Source organism: Mus caroli, unplaced genomic scaffold (genome assembly GCF_978045245.1).
Source record: "Mus caroli unplaced genomic scaffold, Mus_caroli_1 scaffold_1, whole genome shotgun sequence".
In the NCBI taxonomy this organism is placed as follows: Eukaryota; Metazoa; Chordata; class Mammalia; order Rodentia; family Muridae; genus Mus; species Mus caroli.
In genome coordinates this window covers 150,073,899-150,099,119 of record NW_028227256.1, presented here as the reverse complement: position 1 = coordinate 150,099,119, position 25,221 = coordinate 150,073,899, and the positions used below count along the sequence as shown (strand labels likewise).

At 45.4% G+C, this 25,221-nt stretch overlaps 1 protein-coding gene across 5 annotated transcripts in view; it reads left to right on the top strand.

The window, feature by feature from the left end:
- Rgl1 (ral guanine nucleotide dissociation stimulator like 1) overlaps nt 1–25,221 on the top strand; it is a 250,090-nt gene that overhangs the window by 143,853 nt on the left and 81,016 nt on the right. The window lies entirely within an intron of this gene.

Genomic DNA, 25,221 nt, shown 5'->3' with positions numbered 1-25,221 from the left:
TACAAATTTGTTGTCAAGAACTGTCCGGGGCTTTAAGGCTGTTCCCATAGTTCTTGAGGATAGCATTGGTGCACAAGAACAAGGAGACTAGAGCATACCTCCCCTAGGGATCATTCTTGGTATGGGATTTGAAAAACGTAGCCCTCTGGTCCTCTTTATGCTTTGAATGATAACCTGAGCTGTAGATTATAAGGTGTGTTATGGTGATGTGCATCTAATTGATAAGCTTGACACTTGGGATGTGTAAAGTGGCACATGAAAGATGTGTATGAGGTTCTATAGCATGTGAGTGTAGGCGGAGTCTTGGTATTGTGTCTGGAGTGCTCTTCAAAAAGCTTAATGCCTGTGAGTCTAACACTCAGGAACATCAGGAATTCAAGGCCATCCTCTGCTACAGAGTGATTTAAAGACCAGCCTGGGCTGCACAAAACCCCTCTAAACAGCAGCAGCAGCAGCAGCAGCAGCAGCAGCAGCAGCAGCAGCAGCAACAACCCTAAACCAAACCAAGTTTCAAAAGATGGAGTATAATTTTTCTATTTTTCTAGTGCTAAAATCTCAGGATAATTAATACTCAGTTCTAGGAAGTATAGCTAAATAATTACATACTTGAGTCAGAAAGATGGCCAGTTGTTAAAAGCACTTGTTGCTCCTGCAGAGAACCTGGGTTTGGTTCTCAGACCCACATGGAGGCTCTCTACCATCTGTAATTCTAGTTCCTGGGGGATCTAGTGCCTTCTTCTGACCTCAGTGGGCACCAGGCACACATGTAATTCACATACCTTCATGCAGGTGAAACACCCATACACTTAAAACTAATAAATTTAAATAAGGTAATGAGAACAGAAACCCAAACACATAAGTCATACTATCATATTTTGATTCTTAAGTTTGTGCTTAGTTTGTGATCATTTTAGGAAATTACTATGTCAGTGGTCCTAAGATAAATGCTGAGGATGATCTAGGTCTGGTTTACTTACACATACAATGGTAGTCTGGCCCACTGGCAATGCTGCCAATATATATGGGCAATAGCATTAAATTTTTGACCTACCTTTTCTTTTATATCTAAGTTGGGCCGTTCTGTTGACTTGGAAACTCTCACAGGAAAGTGACTTCATCTACATCACAGAAACATAAAAGTCCAGGACTGGAAGAGACATTAAAAATTAGTTTTATTCACAGAAATGGATGCTCACAGTCAGCTATTGGATGGATCACAGGGCCCCCAATGGAGGAGCTAGAGAAAATAACCAAGGAGCTAAAGGGATCTGTAACCCTATAGGTGGAACAACAATATGAACTAACCAGTACCCCCAGAGCTCGTGTCTCTAGTTGCATATGTAGCAGAAGATGGCCTAGTCGGCCATCAGTGGAAAGAGAGGCCCATTGGTCGTGCAAACTTTATATGCCCCAGTACAGGGGAATGCCAGGGCCAAGAAGTGGGAGTGGGTGGGTAGGGGAGCAGGGCGGGGGGGGGGGGGGAGGGAATAGGGGTCTTTTGGGATAACATTTGAAATGTAAATGAAATAAATACCTAATTAAAAAAATGAAAAAAAAAAGTTAGTTTTATTTAACTACTCTCTTAGTTTGTAGCATTTTGGAAAGGCAAATGGTCAACTTGTGTTATTTGTCTTCGATGCCAGTACTGTGGTGTACATCCACAGTGACAGGAACAAAGGGATTGAGAAATACCAGTGTTCCCTGAAGCAGGAAAAGTACATTTTAGACAAAGGCCTTGAAGGGACAGAACAAAAGAATTCAGGGAAGGAGCTTTGGAGTCTTCAAAACAGGACAGATTGATGGTCCAGAAAAACGTGTCACACTTAGGATAAGCTTAACTTTGGATTGTTAGGAATGGGTTCACTTTGCATTGTCTTTGGGGAGTGGCCTGGGCCAGCAGCTAGTCTTGTCATTCTCACTTGTATACTGCAGTCATGAGAACCTGGGGTAGGGCCCTGGTGACTCCTTCCCAGTGCCTGGGGCTTGTCACACTCTTGCACACTTCAACTCTTGATGAGTTTTTGTTAGGATGAGTTGGAGTTTTGATAAGTAGGAGACTGGCAGAAACCAGTTAGCTAGAAGAGAATAGACTATAGATAAAGGACATGGAGAGAGATGGCCTGAGGGCCACCTTTGGGTTTTGGGAGTGCTTTGGTGAATGTTGGTGATGTCTGCATCGAGTGTTGCTTACACCGGTTGTACCCTTTGCCTCCACTCTACCCGATAGCTTAGCGGTTCTGCTGTGTACATTGCCTCATGTGGGGAAATTCTTTGAGTTGTCAGCTACCTCTCTTCTGGGACTTTTCTTTGACACTCGCCGCCCCCTCCCTCCCCGGGCAGATGAGCTGGGCCTTTCTGTGCTCCTGAGCATTCTGGTGTCATGTTGCATGCTCCCCATGCTGCTGTAATTGTCTGTTTGTATTCCCCACTAGATAATATCTTGTGACGACAGCCAATGAAAGTTTGCTGAGTGGATGAATCAGGCTTCATCCTTTTTCGGGGGACTCAGGTTATCCTGATAAATATGAACGTATGGCTGTTTCTCTTTAAAGCCAAATCATGATTAAGATGTCATCCTATAAGGAGGAGCAAGAAAAATCAATTAGGTAATGATTCTGGCTGTCTCAACGTTCTTTCTGGAACAGAGCAGGGCACACACAAAGATAGTGATTATTCTTTTGAACAAAATAAAATTTCCCAGTGCCTTTTAAAACCAGGAGCTCTGATTGTGCTTGCCTACTTGTAGGCCGTTGAAGAAAGAAGGGCGAGACAGGGGTTAAAAAGTCCTGGCAAGCATTACAGTTCTGTGTGGCTGGGAGTGGGACTGTAGAACTGAAAGGAGATAAGCCCCCGAGGGGCCTCTGGTTTACTGCTGCTCATCCTTGTGTTCCTCTAGGAAAATAGGCCTTGGGTTGGGCTGTTCCTGTCTGTTGGAATGCTTAGTTTAGGCTCTACAAAGTCAAGCTCAAAATTTAGCAACCATTTGAAAACTAAGTAACTGGTATTTTTCATTTTGACTTTGGGAACATATTTCTCAAATAATTAGTCTAAACTGTGGTAGCCTGCACCGACTGAGAACACACAGACCATTCAAACTGCCTGAGACACGGGTATCTCATCATTGTTTTCAAAGTCTCTCGGGATCTGTATATGATAGCTAATTAAGAATATCCATTTCCTTTAGTCAACCCAGAGAATTTAGCTTTAAAAAAAATGCATGTCTAGGGGCTAGAGAGATGGTTTAGCAGTTAAGAACACTGGCTACTCTTTCAGATGATCTGGGTTTGATTCTCAGCTCCACATGGAACCTCACAGCCCTCTGTAACTCCAGTCCAAGAGTATCCATCGCCCTCTTCTGGGCTCTTTGGGTACTGCACGCATGTGGTAGGCATACACATGGGCAAAACATACATACCTAAAAATAAATAAAATGTTCACAAATACTAGAGAAATACATGTCTACCTCTAGCAACAGCATAAACCTTAGAGACATATTAAGTCTTTATACTGAAAAGTATAATCTTATTCCTATTACAGACGTATTTCTTACTTCTCTAATGCTATAAGGTAAAAGCCCCCTGGAGTTTAAAATTGGGAAAGTAAAGGAGAGGTAAGTGGAGGCCTCTGCAGGTCACTCACTGTTGGGATCTGTCAGTGCACTGGCCTGTTTGTTTCTGTCTCGTTTATCCCCAGCGTACATTTCCTTTCAAACTTCCTGTTCTAAGTTATCAGACTTTACCATAATTGTCACATGCATGCTACATTACATTAGAATACTCAAAAAGTTAAGCGAACCATCTAGGCCATGGTGTGCGTCTTAGCAGAAAAGGCTGATTTCTATAAACAGCAAGGCAAGGAGTGGAAATGTGGAGAGGTCATTAAAGCTGCCTCATTCTCTCAGAGAGACACAGCCAACAGCCTGTCTCTGGCCAGCCAATGGGTGTGGCCAGCTCCACAGAGTTGATTTGGGGTTCTCTGGAGTTTCTGGGTCATTTGTGGGTAAACACAGTCCTCGTGAGATCTCTTGCTGGTCTTGTATATCCCCTGTTTCTGTCATGTGTGTGTGAGCCTGTAACCGTGCCTTTGATAGCCTCTCTCACTTTACAGACAGCATGCTAAATATGGGGATTCAGAGTTCAGTAAACTGTTCTAAAAGGGTTACAAGTGAGAGAGACAGACGTCAGGCCAATTCCAGGGGGTTGTAGATGTGACACCCGCTGGGGACCGTGGATGAGGCAGGGGTGGTGGGCTGCTCATGCAAGCTGCACTGTGGAGAGGATTTCTCTGTGGAGGGCCATGGCTCAGGAGGAACTTAAAGCCTGTCTTAGGGCCCTGACACATTTCTGTCAGAGATCACAACATGTGAGGAGGCAGGGAGGCCAGGAATGGGATTTCTACATGAGGCTCAGCCTGGGGAAGAGGCCAGAACTTGGTGGGTGGGTGACAAGGGCCGGGGCTGGAGAACAAGGTAGGCACCTGGCATTGTGAGCCGTGGTTCTCAGCTGTGGGGTCAGTAAGCTGTGGAATTGGAGTTGTGCTATTCCAGGGACAGTCAGTGTAGGGTTCTAAGCAGGGCACTGTGGCCGGATTCTCATTTTAGAGTGCTGAGAGACTTTGGGGGGGGATGCGTTAGAAGGAAGCCAGACTGGAGCAAGGGGGACCCCAGAGGAAGGTTACAGAGTCACGTGGTGAAGAAGGGACTAACAGCCTGAAGGGAGACTGTGATGACAGAGCAGAGAGCTCTGGGGAAGAAGGGTGGTGGGATGGGGCTAGCTGGGGTCCTCTTGGCAGGCAGAGGTCTTGGGCACCTGGCTTTCCATGTATTGGCCAGACCAAAGCTTTCCTGGGGACAGTGTCACTCCTGTCTCCTTGGATCACATGCACTAAGACAACTCACTAGCAATGCCTCCTCTTCCAGGAGGAGAAACTCCAGAGCTGGGTATGTTTGCTGTGGCACAGCCAGAGATCCAATACCAGTATAGGCTCACCAGGAATGAGGTAGAAAGCCCTGTGTAGCTCCCCGACTCCAGAGGACTCTGTGGTGTAACTCTTCTGGTTTTCTCTGCAAAGGAAACACATAGAATCCGAAGACCATAGAGGGAGAGCAGACAGAGCCCACAGTGCTGTGATCACAGAGCTGTGTTTCTAGATAACAGCATTTTACCTAATAATCATGTCGGTAGGGACACAGTACATTTACAGTGAGGTATTCTGGTATTTATCTGTGTCCCCACTCAGAGTCTCCCCTCCCTGACGCTATGTGTCCTGGCCACAGGCATTCCTGCTTTCGAAGGCTCACTGTGATTGCTAGCTGTCTGTCTGTCTCTCAGCCTCCTTGTTCAAGCATTTCCTCACATCTTACCTTGCAGGATCTTGAGTCCTGCTATGTTATAGCCTCTTCTGGATAAAGCTTGACCTTGACCCCCTTTCCTCAACCTCTCGGTTATTGAGATCACATGACTAACTTTAATCTGAGAACCACCTTCAGTTAAAAAAAAAAAAGACCACAGCCAGCCTGGTCTTCAGAGTGAGCCAGCCTGATCTACAGAGTGAGTTCCAGGACAGCCAGGACTGCACAGAGAAACCCTGTCTCGAAAAACAAAGCGAAACAAAACAAAACACCACAAATAGAGGAAGCACAGAAGGAATAAAGATAGAGCAAGCCCTCAGCGCTCAGTAGGCAACTGCTTAGCAGCCTGTTGCAGGAAGCTCTGTCTGTACACATAGGGAAAAGCTTGCTCTTCCATGTCTCTTTCTGTGTCTCCACGCTGCTGTGGCCCTGTGCTGTGCTCTGATGATGTGAGGCTCTGGCTAGCTTCATTCTCCACCCATCTCCTCCTTAATACTATTAAGGGTATGGTTCTATCAGTGGTGGTAGTGTGGGAAGAGATCGTGTGCCAATGGCTCTAGATAATTTTTTTTAAACTCTCATTAAAACAAAAACAAATACCTCATTGCCCCAGATCTTCTAACTTTTTATTGTTCAGTATAGTCTGTTTATTTAAATTAATTTCCACAGGTAATCTTATCCCATGTACATAAACCCCAGACATTTTCCCGATGTTTGCTTTTTTCCCATGCATATTCAACAATGCAATGATTCTCTTCGTATGTGTGTGTGTGTTGTTTTGTTTCCTGCCAATTGAATATCTTTTGTATAAGCAAGATAAGGCTGCGTCTTTCAGTTCATAACCCTAAGGACAGTTTGAAAGCCCAGACCGTGTCTTTTCTCCTAACAGTGGCTGCTGTTGGTTGGTCCATCAACTAAGTCTCTCTTACTAGCAGTGCCTCTCGTGGCAGGCCATTGTGTGCCTGACACTTCTCTTGCTGCTGATGGTAGGGCTACGTCTGTGGACAGTTTTTATCTACAAAATTAAACACAAAAACATTTTGTGGATATAGGTAAAAATAACTGAAGCTGGATTTGATGTTGGTTAAAAATACACACTTTATGGCCATTCTCTTCCCCACCTGGAATTGCAACACTTGAAGCTGTTTGTTGAGATAACTATAGTTCTAAATGGAAAATCCCAGGAAACCGGAAGCATTGGGTTAGTTTGCAAAGCATAGGGGAAAGACTGGCCACCTCTGTCCAAAGGTTGACTTCTAATGACAGACACAATAAACAAATTCTTTTTTTAAAATGACTTGAGCAAGCATTAACAGGGGCAGCTCAGTGCCATCGAGGCCTGCCTGGGGAGCGAGCACACTGCTCTTTGAACTCTGCTGGGGTTTCCTGGGAGGTGGCCCCTCCTGGCTGTTCATCCTTTTCAGGGATATTTCCTATAGGGGCCTGGGGTAAGTAGCCTGCTTGGTGGAGTCTAGCAGATCTACTTTGAAAGGTCATCCCTGCCTCGTGCGCGCCTTGCTGGCTAGAGCTAAGAGGTTGTGTGCCCACTCTAAGCCTGTGTTCCTCTGCTGTGAAGACAATTCCAGTGCCTTTCTAATTGCATTGCCATGGGGTATATGTGAACCATGTAAGTAGGGTGCTGGGCACAGGGCAGAGGATCTGGTGGACGCGTGCTCACTGAGAGGAGCCTCAGGTTGGCTCCCCTCTGCAGATCCCCCTTTGGAGCTCAGCCGTGGACTATCAGCATGACCTTGCTTCATGTGTTTCCTGAAGCTTGGGGTTCTGAGCCACCCCTGGGTGCCTTGCAAGCTGTGTTAAACATGGTCCCAGCCTCGCCCTTTCAGTTTGTAGACAATAGCAGAAGCCTAACCATGACAGGGGTTAGTAAAATTTGCTTATTAAAATAGTATGGTGTCCACTTTCTCGTAGAATGCCACTCCTCAGTGCTTAAAGAGATTTATTTTGTTCACTGTTTTGTAAGTTTCACTCTGTCATGGGAGGGAGGGAGGAGGCAGAGGAACAATTTGTAGCATTTTTGGACAGGAATCACAGAGAAGTGACGGGAGGAGTGTGGAGTGTAAGATCCAGCCCCAAGGATGCATTGCCAAAGACCTACTTCTTCAGTCAGGTTCCACCTTCCACAGTGTCGCCAGCTCACAACACCAATTAGGGTCTTAAATCCAGCAGTAGATTCAGCCCAAACTGTCCAGGATCGCCTGCTGTAAGGCCCCTGGGAAGGGCTTCGCAGCCGCACCCCAGGCGGTCAGGTCCATCCTCATGAATATCTACTGTGTTTTCCTGTTTGGCCACCTGCACAGTGAAAGACAGAATTACTCTTTAGGGTCCAGATACTCCTTAGGATTTTGCACTTCAGTTCCCTGCAGCTTCCCCGTTACTTTGTTGGAGTTATGTTTTTAAGACGGGGCTGGAGCGATGCGGGGTACTTGCTGCTCTTGCAGAGTACTGGTGTTGAGTCCCTGGCACTCGTGTAGGGCGGCTCTGACTCTCGGAGATCCATACCTTCTCCCGGCCTCCGTGGGTACCCACACCGATGTACACATACATGTGTGCAAGTTAAAAAATAATAAAGTTTAAAAAATGACCCAATAGTGGTTAATAGTCTGTCTTAATAATTGAATAATAGTCTTCATAATAATTGATATTTCTGGTGGAAAAATAGGAGGAAGTAGTTCTGTTTCACTGTGGGAGTCTCAGGTGGACAAAATTTAGAGGGCTAGCAAATAGTGCTTGCAGCATAATATCAAGTCCTAAACTTCTATATGAGGTAATGATAAACTCTCTCCTTGTGCCCCTGGCTGACCAATTAATACAATACTTGGGTTGCAAGCCAGTAAGTGACTATGTGACTTTGAAACTATCACATGATTTTTCGTAGGGTTCTTCACCTGTAAAATGGGGTGGTGCCTGTGTGAAGGTCACCTGCCTTAGTTAGTGCAGGTCACTGAGTTGTGATAGAAACACTTCATCTAAAGGCCGTTCACTGTTTTTCCCTCTCTACTCACCATCCAGGTGCTTGATGGACACGTTCCGCTCATTGGTCCTGCCTCCCTTCCCTCACTCTGTAAAGGATATTTATTCTGTATTTCTTCTTTCCACGTGCTGCTTCCCTAATGACATCTTCCTGTCTGCCACCGCAGTCGGTCCCTCCGGTGCTATGGTTGCCGAGAGCACACACAGCACGGGGATTTGTCCATTCTCCAGCAGTGGTGGGAGTGGATAGCCCTTCCTGCCAGAATTCTGAAGACAGTTGTCATGAGCGTCTTGCGTAGGGAAACTTTCTGTTCTCTTTGACGCTCTTTCTCTTGCTGGTCCTTTTAGTTTATTGCACAGACAGTGGTAAAGTGAGCTGAAAAGTCAGCCCTCGGTTTGAAGCCAATGTAGGATTTGAATTCATGTCCTAATGCCAGGAGCAAGAATGTGACTGACCACCCAGAGCCAAACCTCCTGCAATGTAGGCATTTGAAATACTTGCATAGCACTGTGGCCACTTGCTCTCTGTGCTTCCTTCCCACCCTGTCTTTTGCTGCAGCACTCTGGCCTCACGTTCCCCACTGCCTTTCCACTTGCATACTACAGATGCTTCCTTCTTGCTCTCCATCGCTCCTGTGTGAGTTCCTTTTTTTGTTCTTGTTCCTTCCTGTCCTTTCTGGTTTAAAAATAGCTTCCAGGGTCTTTGGCTGCTTGGCCACAACTCTGACCTTCCTTCTATTCAAATGTGTCTCTCCAGAGCATCTTGGATCCTGTTCACTTGAGATAGTCGCACCCCACGACCCACGCTGTTAATCTGTGCCTATTCTCAGCTGACTTGTGGAGCTCGCCGACCCTTGTACTCTGAGATCTAGCTGAAAATTAAGTCTCCTATACCAGATGCTTAATCAGTGACTTGTTCACATTGTCCCTGACAAACCCTGAGCTCTCCTCCCCTGCTGACTGCCTGTGGTGCAGAAGGGGCTGCTGCACCCACTGAGACATTCATCTTTGTGCACAGCCATGACTGTGATAAGTTCAGGCTTAGAAACCGCCTTTCAGATACCATGCTATGCAGGTTTCCTGGGGGCAGGGGGGGGGGCTTCAGCCTTTCTGCCCCCACTGAAATATCTCCTGGTGTGTGTAAGGGTCATGTTGCCTCAAATGTCTCTCCATGGACTGCCTTTAATTGACATTGGAAGACTATGATCTTTACAGAAATAGCTTCGTAGCCAGCGTTGACTGAGGCAATCCCCACATGAGTGTGCGCCCTAGGATAAGTGCCTGACAGACTTTGATGACTGGTGGCCAAGGGGCTGACTTCAGCCTCTACCCCAACCTGTGCAATGATGGGCTAGCAAGAGGGTTGAAGAGGTTCTGCTAGAACTCATGCTGGGCAGAACATGATCTCAAAGGCTGCCATTCCTCTGGACCTCTAGCTCCCTGCATGGTTGAATCCATGAAAAACTGTAAATGTTGTTAAGCTAGTAAAGTTCGAGTTCAGATTCTCCCATGCCGTTGTGCCTGCCTGCCAGGCTTCCAGTCTCACAGACTGATGACCACTCCTACTCACCCTGTAAGTCAGCTAGGATGCCATCTTTGGACTGCTATTTTTCCAACCTCCTCAGATTCATTGTCTCTTTGGGATGGGGGGGGGGAGGGTGTTCTTAGCACTTACAAAAGCTCTGTTGAAGCTCTTGTCACCCTGATAATTTTTGTTCCTTGAGCCAGGGCCTTGCTGTATAAGCCAAGGCTGGACTCAGAGTCCCTGGGTAGCCCAGGCTGGTTGTGAGCTTGTGGTTTTCCTACTTCAGCTTCCCAGGTGTTGAGATTACATCATCTTTGTGCTCCATCGTCTCGGGCCCTTGAGCGTGTGGTTGGCTTTCCTTTACCCTAGTCACCTGAGTGCCTGGAGGCTTAAGTCACATTTCATTAATCGTGTTCTCATAACCTGGGGCGTCGTCTGAGATGTTACGTGTACTCAGTAGCATCTCTTTCCATGTTTGTTTGAGACGGGGGCCTTTTACTTAGCCCAGGTTGTCTTGGAACTAAAACATGTATATTTAATGATGTTATTTCTTGTCATTGGTTGTATGCTCAGTGTCAGTTTTTGAAACAAAAGGAAAGCGTTGTTGAATAAGCTGACTGGATTTATAACTTCCTATCCAGCCAACTCTAGGACAAGGGGAGGGAATACTGCCTTTGCTGTCTTTCAATACCAGCATCTTATTTCTATACTATATGATCTTGTGAAGTGATGGTGAACTTTATAGACAGATGGGCTGGCATGGAATTCAGACTTGACCTGTCAGCTTCCTGGAGATACAATGGTTTGAGTTACCAGTCAGGAATGTACCTCTGGGAACTTTATTTCTGCTGAGCTCCAAAGTGACCCTGCTTAGGGTTTTTAATCTATGTTATATACCTGATACCTAATGCTGTAGTCTTCCAAAGAGGACTATGAACCCAGTATGGAGCTAGTCTGGCTTTACTCTGTTGAATGTTTATTCAAAGGGACCAGATGCCAAAAGATGCAGGGAGTGTGTGCGATCCAGCCTCTTGTGCTGAGATGGTGAGGTAGGCTTGCTGTGTGGCTGTGTTCTGAGAGGTGCTCCTCTTGTCGGGACTCAACTGACAAAAGGAGTCAAATGGAAATGCAGCGCAATGGGTCTCAGAGTGTTTGCCTGGTATGTACGAGGCCCTGGGTTCAGTCCCCTGGGCTGTACAAGCCAAGCATGGTGGCACATACCAATAATCCCAGAACTTGAGAGGTGGTAGCAGATCAGAAATTCAAGGTCATCTCTCCTTAGCGACAGGGCTTTCTGGAAGTTTGTGCCCAGCTTGGGCTAGAGACGTGTTTGAGACAAAGGAAGAGACTTAGAAATGAGTTACACATTCAGTTCATTTCCCCAGTGAGACACAAACCGCTCTGCTTTCTTGCCCTGCTTCCTTTCCTCCGTTCTGTTATCTCACATCCTTAACTCTAAGCCTCTATTTCAGCAGCGTGTAAAGCTGAACTTGAAGCTGTCTGTCTGTCTGTCTGCTTAATGCCGTCCATTTCTAGGCACTTTCAGAGGGTCAGCGGTCAGAGGCTTTTCTGACTGCTCTGGCCCTCCCTTCCCGCTTTCGTGCCTTTTCCTGGGGTAGGTTTCCAAGGAAACATGTGCCTGCTTTGGAAAAAAGGCAACACTAAAGACATCTTGCTTTTGAAGGAGTGCTGCAGCTATTTTGAACAAGAAAAAAATGTCCTTCATAATCTGACTGTGTGTGTGTGTGTGGGGGGGGGTTGGGGTGCGAGTATTTGTCTGTAACCCTGGCCTCACTATGTAATCCTGACTGGCTTGGACCCCTCAGAGATCTGCCTGCCTCTGCCCCCGAGTGCTGGCTATTGGCATGTACCCTCCAGTCCCCACAGTGACAGTTCTTCCTACTGCTCCTTGTGTCCCCCGCCCCCATCTTTATTCACCGGCACTGTTTGATATAGCTGCTGTTGTGATCTCTATGCCCCCATCTTTATTCACCTGCACTGCCTGACATAGCTGCTGCTGTTGTGATTTCTCTTCCGCTTTGTGATATGCAAACCAAATTTTACTTTTTGATTTGAGTTGCTTGTGACATTTGTTAAGTTTCTGATACCCCAGGATCCTCTTCCGCAACCTCAAAGCTGTAGCATTTCAAGGTGGATAATGTCTGTTGTTGGTTTATGAGCCTCCTTTCTGGTCTTTTCTTTGAGAAATTCCTGGCCTTTATCAGAGCCCCCGGAGCCTGTGGAGGAGCTGGAGGCTGATAGCGCTGTGTGGGATGAGGGCACGTGACCCAATGTGCAGCGCATTCAACAGGAGTGGACCGTGCCTTCCTTCTGCTCTGCACAGCACTGTGGGAGCTGGGCTCGGGGCTGTGGGACCAGAAGACCTTGCACTCGCTGTGCTGCCCAGTGGTAGCCTCTTTTGAAATGAGTTCCACTGGACTGGCTGTCTGCCCATAAAGTCCACTTTAAACTTTGAAGACTTGGTGGTAGAAATTATCACAGTGATTTCTTGTAGTGAGCTTAAGATAAAGTGATGATATTTGGGGATGATGGCTTAATTAAAATATTGCTAGAATTAATAGAACATATTTCTTTTGGCCATTTTAAATATGACACTTACAGAAGTTACCCATGGCTGGTATTATTTTTACCTTGGACAGTGTAGTTCTCCGACCTTAGTGTTTAAAATGCAGGTTGTGAGGTCTTAGACTAATTCAGTGATTATGAAAATAGTGTTTTTAAATTAGGATAGAATAGACTAAAAATACCATAATGGCACAATTGGGAAACTTTGTTTTTATAATTCATGCGTTTAGACCAGACCTCAGGTAAGATGTGCCTTTTTTTAAAAAAAGAACTGAATCATGGTCAGAATGTCTGCAAGTCATTGTCCTGGCGGCCACCTTAATCTGGAGCATTGTCAGGAGAGCTGGTCTGCTCTCCCGAGGGCAGGTTGGTACCAGGAACATGGTATGGAGTTAAGGCTCGAGAGCTTGAAGCTGATCTGGAACTCTTCAGCTAAACCAGACCCTACAGGAACGTAAACCTGCGTATCAGTCTCATCTCAGTCAGCCAAGAGACTCCAGAGAATACGGGGCGGGGGGGGGGGGCATGCTGCAGTTCCGACTCTTGAAGGCCTGTCTGTGAGCTCAGCCCTAAGGTTCCCCTGCAGTCGAGAAGGGACTTTTTTGTGTGTGATTAAAACCTTTTCCAAAATGGTCTCACGGGTGGTGATTCTTTCTAAGAAGTGAGACGTTTCTTAGTGACCTTGGACTCAAGTCAGACTTAATAGATTTTGCTGTGTCTGTGAGTGCAGAGCCGTTCCTTACGGTGTCCCTTTACATCTGAAGAGGCCAAGGGGTGGGAGGTGTGCGTGGGGGGAATTGGAAGAGGCTGCTGTTAACCTGGGAATCTTCCAGAAAAGATGTCCTTACGGTCCATTTGCTACAGGGACAGCACATTACAGCTCACCAGATGGATGCGTGTATGTATGTATGTATGTTTGACTGGGTTTTAAACACAGGATACATACAGCATGGGGAGGGGACAAAGTCCCCCCTACCCAATAATAAAGTTTGTGAGTTTATGGCCTTGTATTTTTATTCTGACAGTTGTAAAAATTCTTTTGAGTTGACCCATTTTTCCTTTCTTAATTAAAAAAAAAAAAAGTCTGGCAGGCAAGAGTAAGAACTATGAAACACGTGACTCAGTGCTTTAGCCCCTTCTCCTGGAGCCAAAGTCTTTAAAATTATGTCTTAGGCACGCTTGAGTTTTATAAAACAATTGCCCACAAAAGCCACCAACCATTTGCTCCTGAAGCTTGTAGATTTCGATGGTATTTGTTTCCAGGAAGGAAACTTCAAGCACAGCGTTTGGGAGTCGCTGAACCCGAACTGTCTGCGGAGCGCTTGCCCTGTGAGCTGAGTTAGCTCGCCCTCGGCAGTGACAGTGCTGACAGAGAGCCAGGCAGCCTTTGCCTCTTCTTCCCCTGGATACGTTCAGCCTTGTTGGTAATCACACAGGATTTTTTAAAGAGAGCTGGGTTAAAAGATCTGCAAGTTCCTTTGGAGATAGAAAGTGCCAGAATACCAAGGACAGTCTGAACGGCACCAGGCATTTGAATGGCTGCCCGTCAAAATTGTTCACTTGTTTGTTTACTTCAGATCCTTCAGACTGGGACCGCCATACGAGGAGCATGTGATTTTGGAACTTTTATCACAGTAGATTTGAAGGCCATGCAGAATCAAGTTCCAGTGACCCCTTCTGGGGCAGTTCCCCCTGGCTCCCCTTTTGCATACTCGATGCTGGAGCTGACTGGGCGGCTTCTCTGTCTTATGGTCTCATCTCTGATGCCAGTGTCTGAGGAGGCTTCCTTTCTCACACCTCCTTCTGGCTAAACCCCACCTCACTCACACTAGTCCTCTTGCTGCTTTCCCCTAAAGCCGCGTCCATTTCCCAAAAGGTAGTTAAATGTCCTTTCTCTGCACACCAAGCGTGCTACACTAGGGATATTCCATGTCAGCTTCTAAGCCACACTACATGCAGTCATCAGTTTTGTGTTAAAAACGGTCAAGTATTGGCAGTTTTCATATAGTTCTGTCTAAAATGAGCTGTGTTCTGTATAGGACTTGAGATAGGTCTCTCTGTGAATGTGCTACATTCAAGACATTTAGCAAAAATTCTTTGGCATCTTTTTAAAAATAGGAATCATTGTTAAGTACCATTAAACTATCTTAGTAGGCCTGTGCTTAGAGAATGGATGTTTTAACCATCTAACTATGGATGTAATATTTACTTTCACTAAGCTTAATTTTATTAGTTGTAGTCACATTTTTTCCCTAGTTTTTCATTACCTTTTAAAATCCTGATTCAGTAAAATACCAGCTCAGCTATAGCTTTCGGTTCAGTTACAGAGCTGCTGTGTTGTCCGCTCAGTAACACTGCATCCCCATTGGCAGGCTTCACATGGGGCTTGGACTCAGATCTAGCCATCTCCACAACTATTCAATGTATACTTCTCTGTCCTGGCTCGAGTGACCAGAGGGGAGAGAGGGGGTGGGGTGGCCCTGGCGTCTCTGAAGCCTGAGCAGGCGGCAGGGGCACCCGTGTGTGTCAGTACAGAGGGCTCCTTAGTGTGGTCTGACTTTGTTTTTCTCTTGATATCATGTTAGCTGCTAGTGATCATTATTTGCAAACCAGTTCTGTAGTTTTGGCCCGGGCATGGGCACAGCAGCCTATCGTTTGTGGTCTCTGCCTGGTCATTCACATGTGTTTGTGTCCCTTGCTTGCTGCTACACTGAGACACCCGTGGACTAGGCTTCTCTTCCATTCATCAGTGTTGGGAGCACTTCTGCCAAGGCTCTCAGTGCCTCCCGTCTCCAGAGATGTGAAATCGCTTACAAGGCTAAGTGCCGTTCTTCTCTGTTTGTTCCTCTCCAGCTCCAGTTTCTCCTTTGCCGTGTTGGTCTCTCTTTCCAGCTCAAAGGCCTTGTACTTGATAGAGAAGATAGATGCCAAGATAGGGTTGAGCAGTTCTGCTTTCTTGCATTATCAGTCCAAATGACCCCACCTATCAGCTGTGGGCCACACCCTTCCTTATTCTTGCTCCTAGAATAGTGGAAGAAAGCCCTTTTGCTGGCTTTATGCTTTTCACAGTGCTCATTATCTGTTAACATTATGACTATTAATGTTCATGTTTCTGTGTCTGGGGTGCACACTACTCTAAGCAAGACCTTCTTTCATTGAATTTTAAAAAGACCTTTAAATGAGTTAATTTATTCTGTGTGTTTGGGCATTATTTACATGTCTGCCTGTGCACTATTTGCGTGTGCCTGGGACTGGAGGAGCCAGAAGAGGATGTTGGATCCCCTGGAACAGAATTCCAGGTGGCTGTGAGCCATTGTCTGGGTTCTGAGATTTCAATCAGGGTCCTGGTTAAGAGCACTGGCTCTTAACCACTGATCTATCTCTTCACAATCCTTTTTATCTCATGATTTAGAAACCTGGATAATCACTGTATTAAGTTTTTTGTTTGTTTGTTTGTTTGTTTTACTTAAACTTTTTTACTCCAAAGAAAGAATATGAGAACAGGTTAGCTTTTCTGTATTTATTTATGTTTATAACATTTGTACTAACAAATTTTGGCAATCTATACTAATATGTGTTTATAGATACACATAATGTATTTTGGTCATGTACACACACACACACACACACACTTAAAAGCTAAAAACTAGGGACTGTGAAGATGGCTCAATTCAGTATGCTTCAGTGAGAGACCCTGACCCAATATTACATAATGGAAAAGGTCAAGGAAGACACTTGACATCAACTGTGGGCTTTCATGTGCACATGCATGCTGACTTCATACTTGTAAATATGCACACACACACATGCACACGCATGCACACGCACATGCATGCACACATACAAATAAATAAGGTGGAAAATAATTGAGGAAGATACTTGCCATTGACTTCAACCTTCCACCTCCTTACACACATGTACCTGTGCATAAACACACACACATACACACACCAACATGTATGTACACAAACAAGCAAAGATAAATAAGAAAATCTTGATGCTAATGCAAGGGTTTCTGGAATAGACACTTTAGCGGCTAGACCAGGAGAGTGGCATTCTTGATGAGTCCCATGCCAGCTCTTACTATAAGCACAGGGGTGTGTGTGTGTATTCATTCATTCCAGAAGCAGCAGATTTGAGAAGAGTGGGTTTAGAGGCTGACTCATCGCAACAACTGGACATCCTAGGGGCAGACTGTGGTCACATGTCCCGTTAGGGGGCTGTCTCTGCTCATTTAAGGGCAATCCTTCCCTACCTTAGAGTCCTTTTACCCACTTTGCCTCATTTTCCCTGAGAGCCATCACCAGTGCCTTCCCTTCTTCATTTGCTTGCTCACTCTTATGGCTTTTCACTTTCCTCCATTGGACTCCAGATTCCAGAGGTCGTGGGGTCCATTCTTCCCCTCACCCAGCGCTATAGACGATGGAAAGATGGAAGATACGAGTATCTGTTGGATGAATGTGTGCAAGGAAAAGATGGTGGTTAAATTCCACGGAAAGAATGAGAAAAGCATATGAGACTGTTTAGTTTTGGAATAAGCACATTTATCTATGTCAGAGGCACATAGCACAGCCCTGGTCACAATTGGCTGCCTACTGGGCTGTGAATGAAAGGCAAAATCACACTCAGTATATTCTACTTTTGAAGGCAGAAAAAGCGTATTTTTGAAACATTTCCATCAAAAGAAATGAAACTTTTAAAACACTGGTGTTTGAAGGGCTCACCCCTTGGGAAAATGACTGCTTACCACAGATTGAATTCCCCCATTGCACAATTTGAAAGCCACTTCTTTTTAACATCTGTTTTGTTCCTCAGCCTTATTCACACCCTGAACAACTTCTTCCTAGATTTTTTTTTAAAGATATGCTTCCCTGCTTACCTCTGAGCTCTGTATCCAGAAGGCGTGGGAGTGGCTCTGAGCTGCATAGGGCAAGGGTGCTGAGCAGCCCTGCGGAGCCCTGGGCTCCTAGCCTCTGCCTTGTGATGTGGCCCATTTGTGCTTCTCAGGTCTTTTTTGGAAAAATGAATTGATAAGTATTCCTAAGTGTCTACAGAGGGTCTATTGAGTCACACAAGTAGATTTGAAAAATGCTATGATCTCCTCCATCAAGTCTTAGCATAGGTTTTTCATCGATCAGTGGCTCTTCTCTGTGCCTGTCACCCTTGTGCATGGTCGGCTCCTAAACTTTAAAAATACAACCTTCTTATTTTTGTTCTTTCTTTTCCTGTTGTTATTTACGTGGGGGCACAACAGCCATGTCCATGATTTCCCTGGTTGAACAGAATCTCAGCTTTATAACCTTAAACGCAAGGGCAACTTTTGAATGTGAAGGGAGGGCCTCCAGCCTTGATTAGAAAGGCAGAGCCGTGTGGTGTTTGGTAATGAGGAGTCACACAGCTCCGTTGGTTACATAAAGGAATGGTCACTCAGCGCAGATACTGGAATCCATCACCCGGGACCATTGTGTCCCTCACAGAGACAGTGCCCTCTTTGTGTGCAGCACATCAGCAGCTTGTGGTTATTAGCTTAGCTGTTAAGTTAAATCGCATTCCTGGAAAGGAAAAGGCTGCAGATTTCTCTCTCTCTCTCTCTCTCTCTCTCTCTCTCTCTCTCTCTCTCTCTTTGTCTCTCTCTTTTTGTCTCTCTCTCTCTCTGTTTGTCTGTGTCTGTGTCTGTCTGTCTGTCTCTCTCTCTCTCTCTCTCTCGGAGGGGAGGATGCCTATTTGAAAATCCAAACATATAATTACTGCTGGCCACATGGCCATTACACTTCTTTGACAAGACAACTTGTGTTTTGTTAGATCTAGACAGTTGTAATTTCCCACAGTCCCATGATCTCTGTCATGTTAATTTGATCTAAATATTTGAGGGGGAAATGAAAGGGTTTGGGGGGGTCAAACTTGGTCAAATACATTTGACACCTAGAGAATTAAAACCTTACCTTAAAATGTTGGTAACACAAGACAGTTATTTCATAGTTTGCCCTACAGTGGTGCTTTGGTTTGGATAGAGTTCTCCAGGGCTTGGTCTTAGGGTGCTGGTGTTTGGAGGTGACATAGAACCTTTAAGATGTACAGGTCATTGGCAGAGCCTCCCTTAGCATTAAGGTCTCAGGATTCCCCAGGTTCTTATGTGAGTGACCCACTGCAAGAGCCATCCTGTCTCTCCGAGTCACTCCTGTTTCCTGTTTGGAGGTGATTCTTGCCACTGTGTTGGCATCTTTCCTCCAAGGTCCTCACTAGAGCTGAGCTGATACGGTCACCTCGACCAACCTCTGATGTCCAGAACTGTGAGCTAAATACAAATCTCTTCCTTACGAGGTTAGCCTGCCTTTGCCATTTTGTTATGATAATAAAAAACTAGCTGGGGGCCTGGCGAGATGGCTCAGAGGGTAAGAGCACTGACTGCTCTTCTGAAGGTCCTGAGTTCAAATCCCATAACCACATGGTGGCTCTCACAACCACCCATGAGATCTGACATCCTCTTCTGGTGTGTCTGAAGGCAGCTACAGTGTACTTATGTATAATAATAAATAAATCTTTGGACCGGAGTGAGCAGGGACCAAGCGAGCAGGGCCAACCAGAGCAAGTGGGGCTGACCAGAGCGAGCAGAGGACCTAAAAATTCAATTCCCATCAACCACATGAAGGCTCACAACCATCTGTACAGCTATAGTGTACCCACATACATTAAATAAATAAATAAATCCTTAAAAAAAATCTAGCCGACGGATGCAGATGCTGTTTTTCCCTCCCCATCCTCACGAGGGGAAGTTTGTATAGGATTGAATTTGTGCTTCATTTACAGCATCAGCCTTCATGGAGTGGGCTCTTGGTGTCTGCCATGTGCACTCTGAGTGTCAGGAGAGGTCAGCACAGGAGAACACTGACCTTGCCAGTATCATTCCTCTAAATGGAGTTGCTGTGAGGTTCTGATGCGAGTGTGGACAGAGGAAGTCTCTGAAAAGGCCACACAAATAAAAGTAGTAATATCGTCTCTGGGATTTACCAGTCAGATGCAAGCCTGCATGCCCATGTCTCATCGGCTCCAGTGGGGAACAATTCAAAGCAAATGTACACTTCTGGTCTGCGTGAAACTGCTGTCAAGCGATGACTGGAAAGAAAACAAATTGGCGCCTTGTTCTAGGTGAAGAAGAAAGAGGGCTGGAGGAGAGATGGGGAGTGCAGAAAGTTTAGAAGTCGAGAAGGAGATTTCTCAGCTTCCCTCGACATTGGTTTCTCTTTCTTCATCCTTAGAGTTCATCTAGGCCTGGCACCGAGATCCCTGTTCAGTAACGCTTGTTCTAGTGAAGTGGGCCGAAGCCCACAGCCTCAGTTACAACATTTGGATATAGTGAGAGATAGGTGTGCACATAGCCTGCCATTTACACCCATTAGCACCCACGATGGCCCTGACACTAGAGAGTGTGGTCCACAGTTTGAGGTGCTTTGCTCCTGTTACCTCTTGTCTTCTCACAGCCCCTTCTCAGTTGTTTGCAGTTCATTCTCCCTGCAGACTTGTCTGATTGTGACACACTCGTGTTTGTATTCAGTGCTCATCCGGACATACTCGCCAGCTTATAGCCCAAACATGATTGGTTTAAGATCAGAGTCCTCCTGGCCCACATTTTAGAAGGAGATGTTTTAGTGAAGTATTGTTTCAGTTATGAAAACTTACTACAAACTCTGAGACCTCACACAGCCTTCCAAGTATAGAACCTGGCTGGGTAAAATGGCAGTTAAAGGGTTCAGATGAAATCCCAACTTCCTTCGTGTGACATCCTTTGTATGTGTAGATCTGAAAGCTGTGGTAGTGGACACCACACAAGTACATCTCTTGCAGTGTGCACATTCACACTCACGCCTTGTGGCTGCTGGTTTGATTGTGTGTTCATTTCTCTGACACTCAAACCAAGCCAACGCAGATTCCCACTCTCTGTTTTCAGAGAGCAAGCCTGTGGATGGATTCTCAGGAGAATTTGTCTTTCCCATCAGCTCCATGGTGTTGACGGCTGATAGAACAGAGGGAGCAGTGTGACTGACTCCCAGCCACCAAAAGTTTGATTCAGCATCTCCATCTTGACAGGGAAGGAATTGTGGAGAAAAAAAAAATCTCCTGGGCTTAGTAATTTTTAGTTATGATGGTGAACAGTAGAACTGACTAGTCTCAGAAAAATGCTCGGAGCAATCATGTCAGCAGGTGTACCGCAGCTCTTCATTGCTGTGAGGAGAATATGCCACCTTATTTGTTTATCTATGAGTTTGGGGTTATATTTTTGTATTTTTTCCTGGGATCATATGTGGAGTCTCGTGTGCCTTTCATTATTGCAAACATTTATAGAACATTTATGGCATGGTACACCCATCATGACTGGTGACAGAACCTGGAACAAAACAGACGGGTCACTGCTCTTTTGTTTACAGATAGCATGTGAGGTGCTATGCTGTGATGGTGGAGGGATGCTGGGATGTTGATCTGTGCAGATATTGCTTGTTTATTAGAATGAGCGAGGAGCCATCCAGGAGGCCATGTTTGGCCCTCACAGCATGGAAGGAGATAATGCAGAGGTCTGCAGACAGGAAGGGACCCATGAACCTGCAGGGTAACCAAGTGGATAGCTGTGGTGGTGAAGGGCAAAGGGATAGTTGGGAATGGCCTTGGGAATTCTAGTAGAAGGTTGGATCATTTCCAAGTGTCATGGGAAGCTAGAGGGAGGTTGTAAGCAAGAGAGTGACATGACCTGAAGCTAAGGATGGGGTAAGAGGAGTGAGTCTTCTAGCCATGAAGTTATAAAGAAGGAAAAAGACTTGTGTGCTGGCTTTGCTGCGGCCGCTCTTGCTGTAACCATTCTGTACCCTGTGCACACTGAGGGCTTGGTTGGGATGGAAAGGCTGCTCTGTACCCTGTGCACACTGAGGGCTTGGTTGGGATGGAAAGGCTGCTCTGTACCCTGTGCACACTGAGGGCTTGGTTGGGATGGAAAGGCTGCTCTGTACCCTGTGCACACTGAGGGCTTGGTTGGGATGGAAAGGCTGCTCTGTACCCTGTGCACACTGAGGGCTTGGTTGGGATGGAAAGGCTGCTCTGTACCCTGTGCACACTGAGGGCTTGGTTGGGATGGAAAGGCTGCTCTGTACAGTTCAGTGCTTTCCTAAGCTCCCGGCCTGCTCTGGAACACAGATTAGGGGACTGCTACTCCGATGAGTAATCTTTAGTCTTACAGTAAGTGGCGGATCCCTGCAAACCAATAGTCTGATACGGAAACAGTGTGGCTGTTCTGAGTAACCTCACCTGTCTTCGTCTTGTGGTGGACGGACACACTCAGTGCTGGACATCCCTTGGGAGGAGCTACTGAGATGTGGGATAAATCTAGGTTCTGTAGAGACTTGGACTTTATTCCAATGCAGAAGATGTACTTTAGAAGTATCATCATGGCTACAGGTCACAGGTTAAGGAGAGGTTGGAGCAGGTGATGAGAATAATGTGGCTATCACATCCTCAGTTAAGGTGTGGGGTCTGCCTTAAGACAAGGCACTGGGGCTAAGGGGGTAGAGTGGAACAGAGGGACATAATGACAGTCTGAGGAACGAGTGGTGGGCCTGTGGATTTACGTGATAGTACTGTGGCTAAGTCCAAGTCTGAGTCTGCACCACTTGAATTTGAATCTTTGCCTCACCACTTAGCATGTGATATGGAACAAGCTATTTGGCTTCTGTGGGCTTCAGTGTCCTAAGTGGCAGAGAGGAGATAATAGGTGTATCTGCCATATAAGGTAATTATGAGATATATGCACAGTATTCCTAGGACCTTAATTGTTCTTGTCCATTTTTCTTAGAAGAAATCAGATTGTTGAGTATCCTGCAAGGGCCGAGGAACAACTCGAGTGCATTTATAACCTATTGTTGCTCTTGAGCAGGAGGGTCAATGAGTTCCAGGAAAGCATACACAGTGCCAGTTCTGTGGTCACCACAGGAAGTCGGTTTTAAAACATCTCCACAGAGTGGACAACCAGCAGGAAGAGAAATGAAGGCAGAGGCCAACTCGGTAGGCTGACTGAAATGCCCTCTCTTCTCATTGCAAAACCTGCTGGGTTCCGTGACATAAACACTCAAGAAAGATCACTGTGGTTTTCTCCAAAGTGTCTCGGGCCACTGGCGTGAGTGTCGGGAAACGTCTTCACATACGGCATAGTCCTTTAGTCTCAAGTCTTTGGAGTTTTATCCCACAATTAGAAAAGTCATAGTGGCAAGGTGAGTGAACCAAGAATCGGTGAGAAGAAAACAGAGCGAGAGAGAAGCCAGGTGCCTTGTCCAAGCTTGTCTGTCGTGGTTGGCTTCTTCTCTGTCCCCTCCCTGAGCCTTATTTGTGCTTGTTTCCCCACTGTCACACTGTGTTTCTCAAATGGCAACCAGAAGACCAAAGCCACTGCCCACACTGGGGCTTTCTTTGGAGCACAGGGTCAGAAGTCCTTTGTCAACCAGAACCTGAGGTGACTTTTCTTGAAGATCCTAGCATTTGGGGGGTGGAGGTGGGGGAGACAAGAAAATCTCCAAGTATTTGATGTTTCTTGGTAAAAATTTAAAAGTTAAACTGTTTTTAAGTGTAGAAACAAATCTTTGCTATGACGGAATACTAGGGCCCATTGGTAGGTTCCCTAGAGCTGCTATCGAAGTGACAGGGCAGGGGACTGCTGTTCATCTGTGTCTGGCCAGGGTTCTCATCTGTTTACCACTCACTGATAGGAGGCACTGTGCCCCCTCTCTGTCCCTGCTTTCTGAGTGTGCACATGGCAATGAAGCAGGCCGCATCCCTCTGCCATTTTTAACCTGCTTCCATAAAACTCACAGATGCAGATAGCTTGGAGACCGTCTCTGTGGGACTGGGGTCCTGTAAGCAGTCAGCTGTGAGCCCAGGAATCATTTTCATCTTACTAATTGCAGAGGAGTCCATCCCTCTGGTGATATCTGGGTATCTTGTCTGTCTGGTTTTTTGTTGTGTCTGTGACTTCCAGCAACCATGTAGGAGAGACTTAACAAGTATTTGTTGAATGAATTAATTGACTTAAGTGCATTTAGGAGCAAACAAAACCACAAATTATAAGTTAGCCCACTGCTGAGATGCATAGGGAACACTAGCACGTTCTCAATGACCTAATCGGCCTAGAATTAGAAATAAAATCTAGTTTCTTGACATTTTTACTGTTACTTGTAAGTCTTATTAATGAACCTCTGGGTTCTGTAATTTCCCATTTAAGATTTCTGTCATTCACTTACCATTTCTTTAATGTTAATTAATGTTAAGCTTCATCCCTTTGAGTCATTAAGTAAAAGAATTTGTGTTCACACTATGATCTGTACTATTAGATTTGTAAACAGCAGAACCCCCTCCTTTTCTTCATATACTAAGGTTTCCTTAGTATCTCATTTAAGTTCCCTGCACAACGGAGGCTATGTTGATACCGTCTTCTCTAACTGACCCCAGGAGAGCATCACAAGCCCTGGGAGTGGTGAGCTCGTTATCAGGCAGATAAGCGTTTTCTTGACAGCTGACACCTGCCTTTTTACACGTGTGGTTTTGACCACTCATACTTAGTGAACAAAGTGTTTGCTGTTTTGTTTTCTTTTCATTTGGAGAGATTGTGGCCTGTGTTCTTCCCATCCATCAGTATTTTTGATACGCTACCTTCATTTCCCCTCTTAAGCATCAGACTTTATAAATCTACCTTTTTCTCTCTTAAGTTCACACTTTATAAATCTATCTTTTTTCCCTATATCCTATTTTCAGTCATAATATTATTTTGTTTTTGATTCCCTAAAAGTTTGTGACTCTAGAGTAGACTTAAACTAGCATGTAGGCAAATTTATTAACAGGAGACACTCAGTAGAGGCCACGAGCTGTCCCTAGGGACTTCAGCTGTTGTAGAATTCGGTAGTTCTCCATGCAGCCCGTTGCTCTCCTGGCTTCTCCTGCACACTTTGGTGAAGCTGTTCATCCTTCTTAGGCACGGTTTAGTTATGTAAGACCATGTAGTGATGAGGGAGACTTGGTTTCCCCCAGACAAGGCCTTTAGCACTAAGGCACTATTACTTTTAAGTGTTGTCAGTATCAGTCTACATAAGGAGTTAAAAATTGCTGGGGATGACTTGAAGACCCAGCTTTTAGTAAAAGTAGTATGGCTAGATGAAAAATGAAAAGGATTTTAGTACTTCACATACAGTATTTTATTTGTGGAAAACGAGTAATAAATAAGTAGGCTTGCACTTTGCCATGTGTCTATTATCTAATCTTATAGTGTTCTTATGGGAATTATTTGATGTGTGTGGGTTCTAACCTATTGAGTTTTGATAGTCTTAAATATTCAGATATGGGGACTGAGTTGCAATATATTGTAAAGCAATAACATATTGCTTTATGTTACTAGGCAACACGTTACCATGGTGAAAGGAAGCTACTTTTAAATCTTAACACTGCTGCCTGTCCTGGTTGGCTGAGTAACTTTGGTTACTTCTTTGCTTCTCCTTGAGTGCAGCAGTGACAATTCCTGTTGTAACAGCTGGCTGGAAGGAATGGGCATCTGGTCCAAAGTGATGCTCAATCTTGATGCCAGCTCTTCTCCTTCCACTGTATTTAAAGCACAACAGTTTCTTAGAATCACTTTACAGTGTCAGGAGAACAGTACTTGATACGAGATGAGAAAAATACAGCGTCTCTTTCCAAGACATGTGCTCAAGGTGCTCAAAAAATAAATTAAATTAGGTTCTGCATTTCA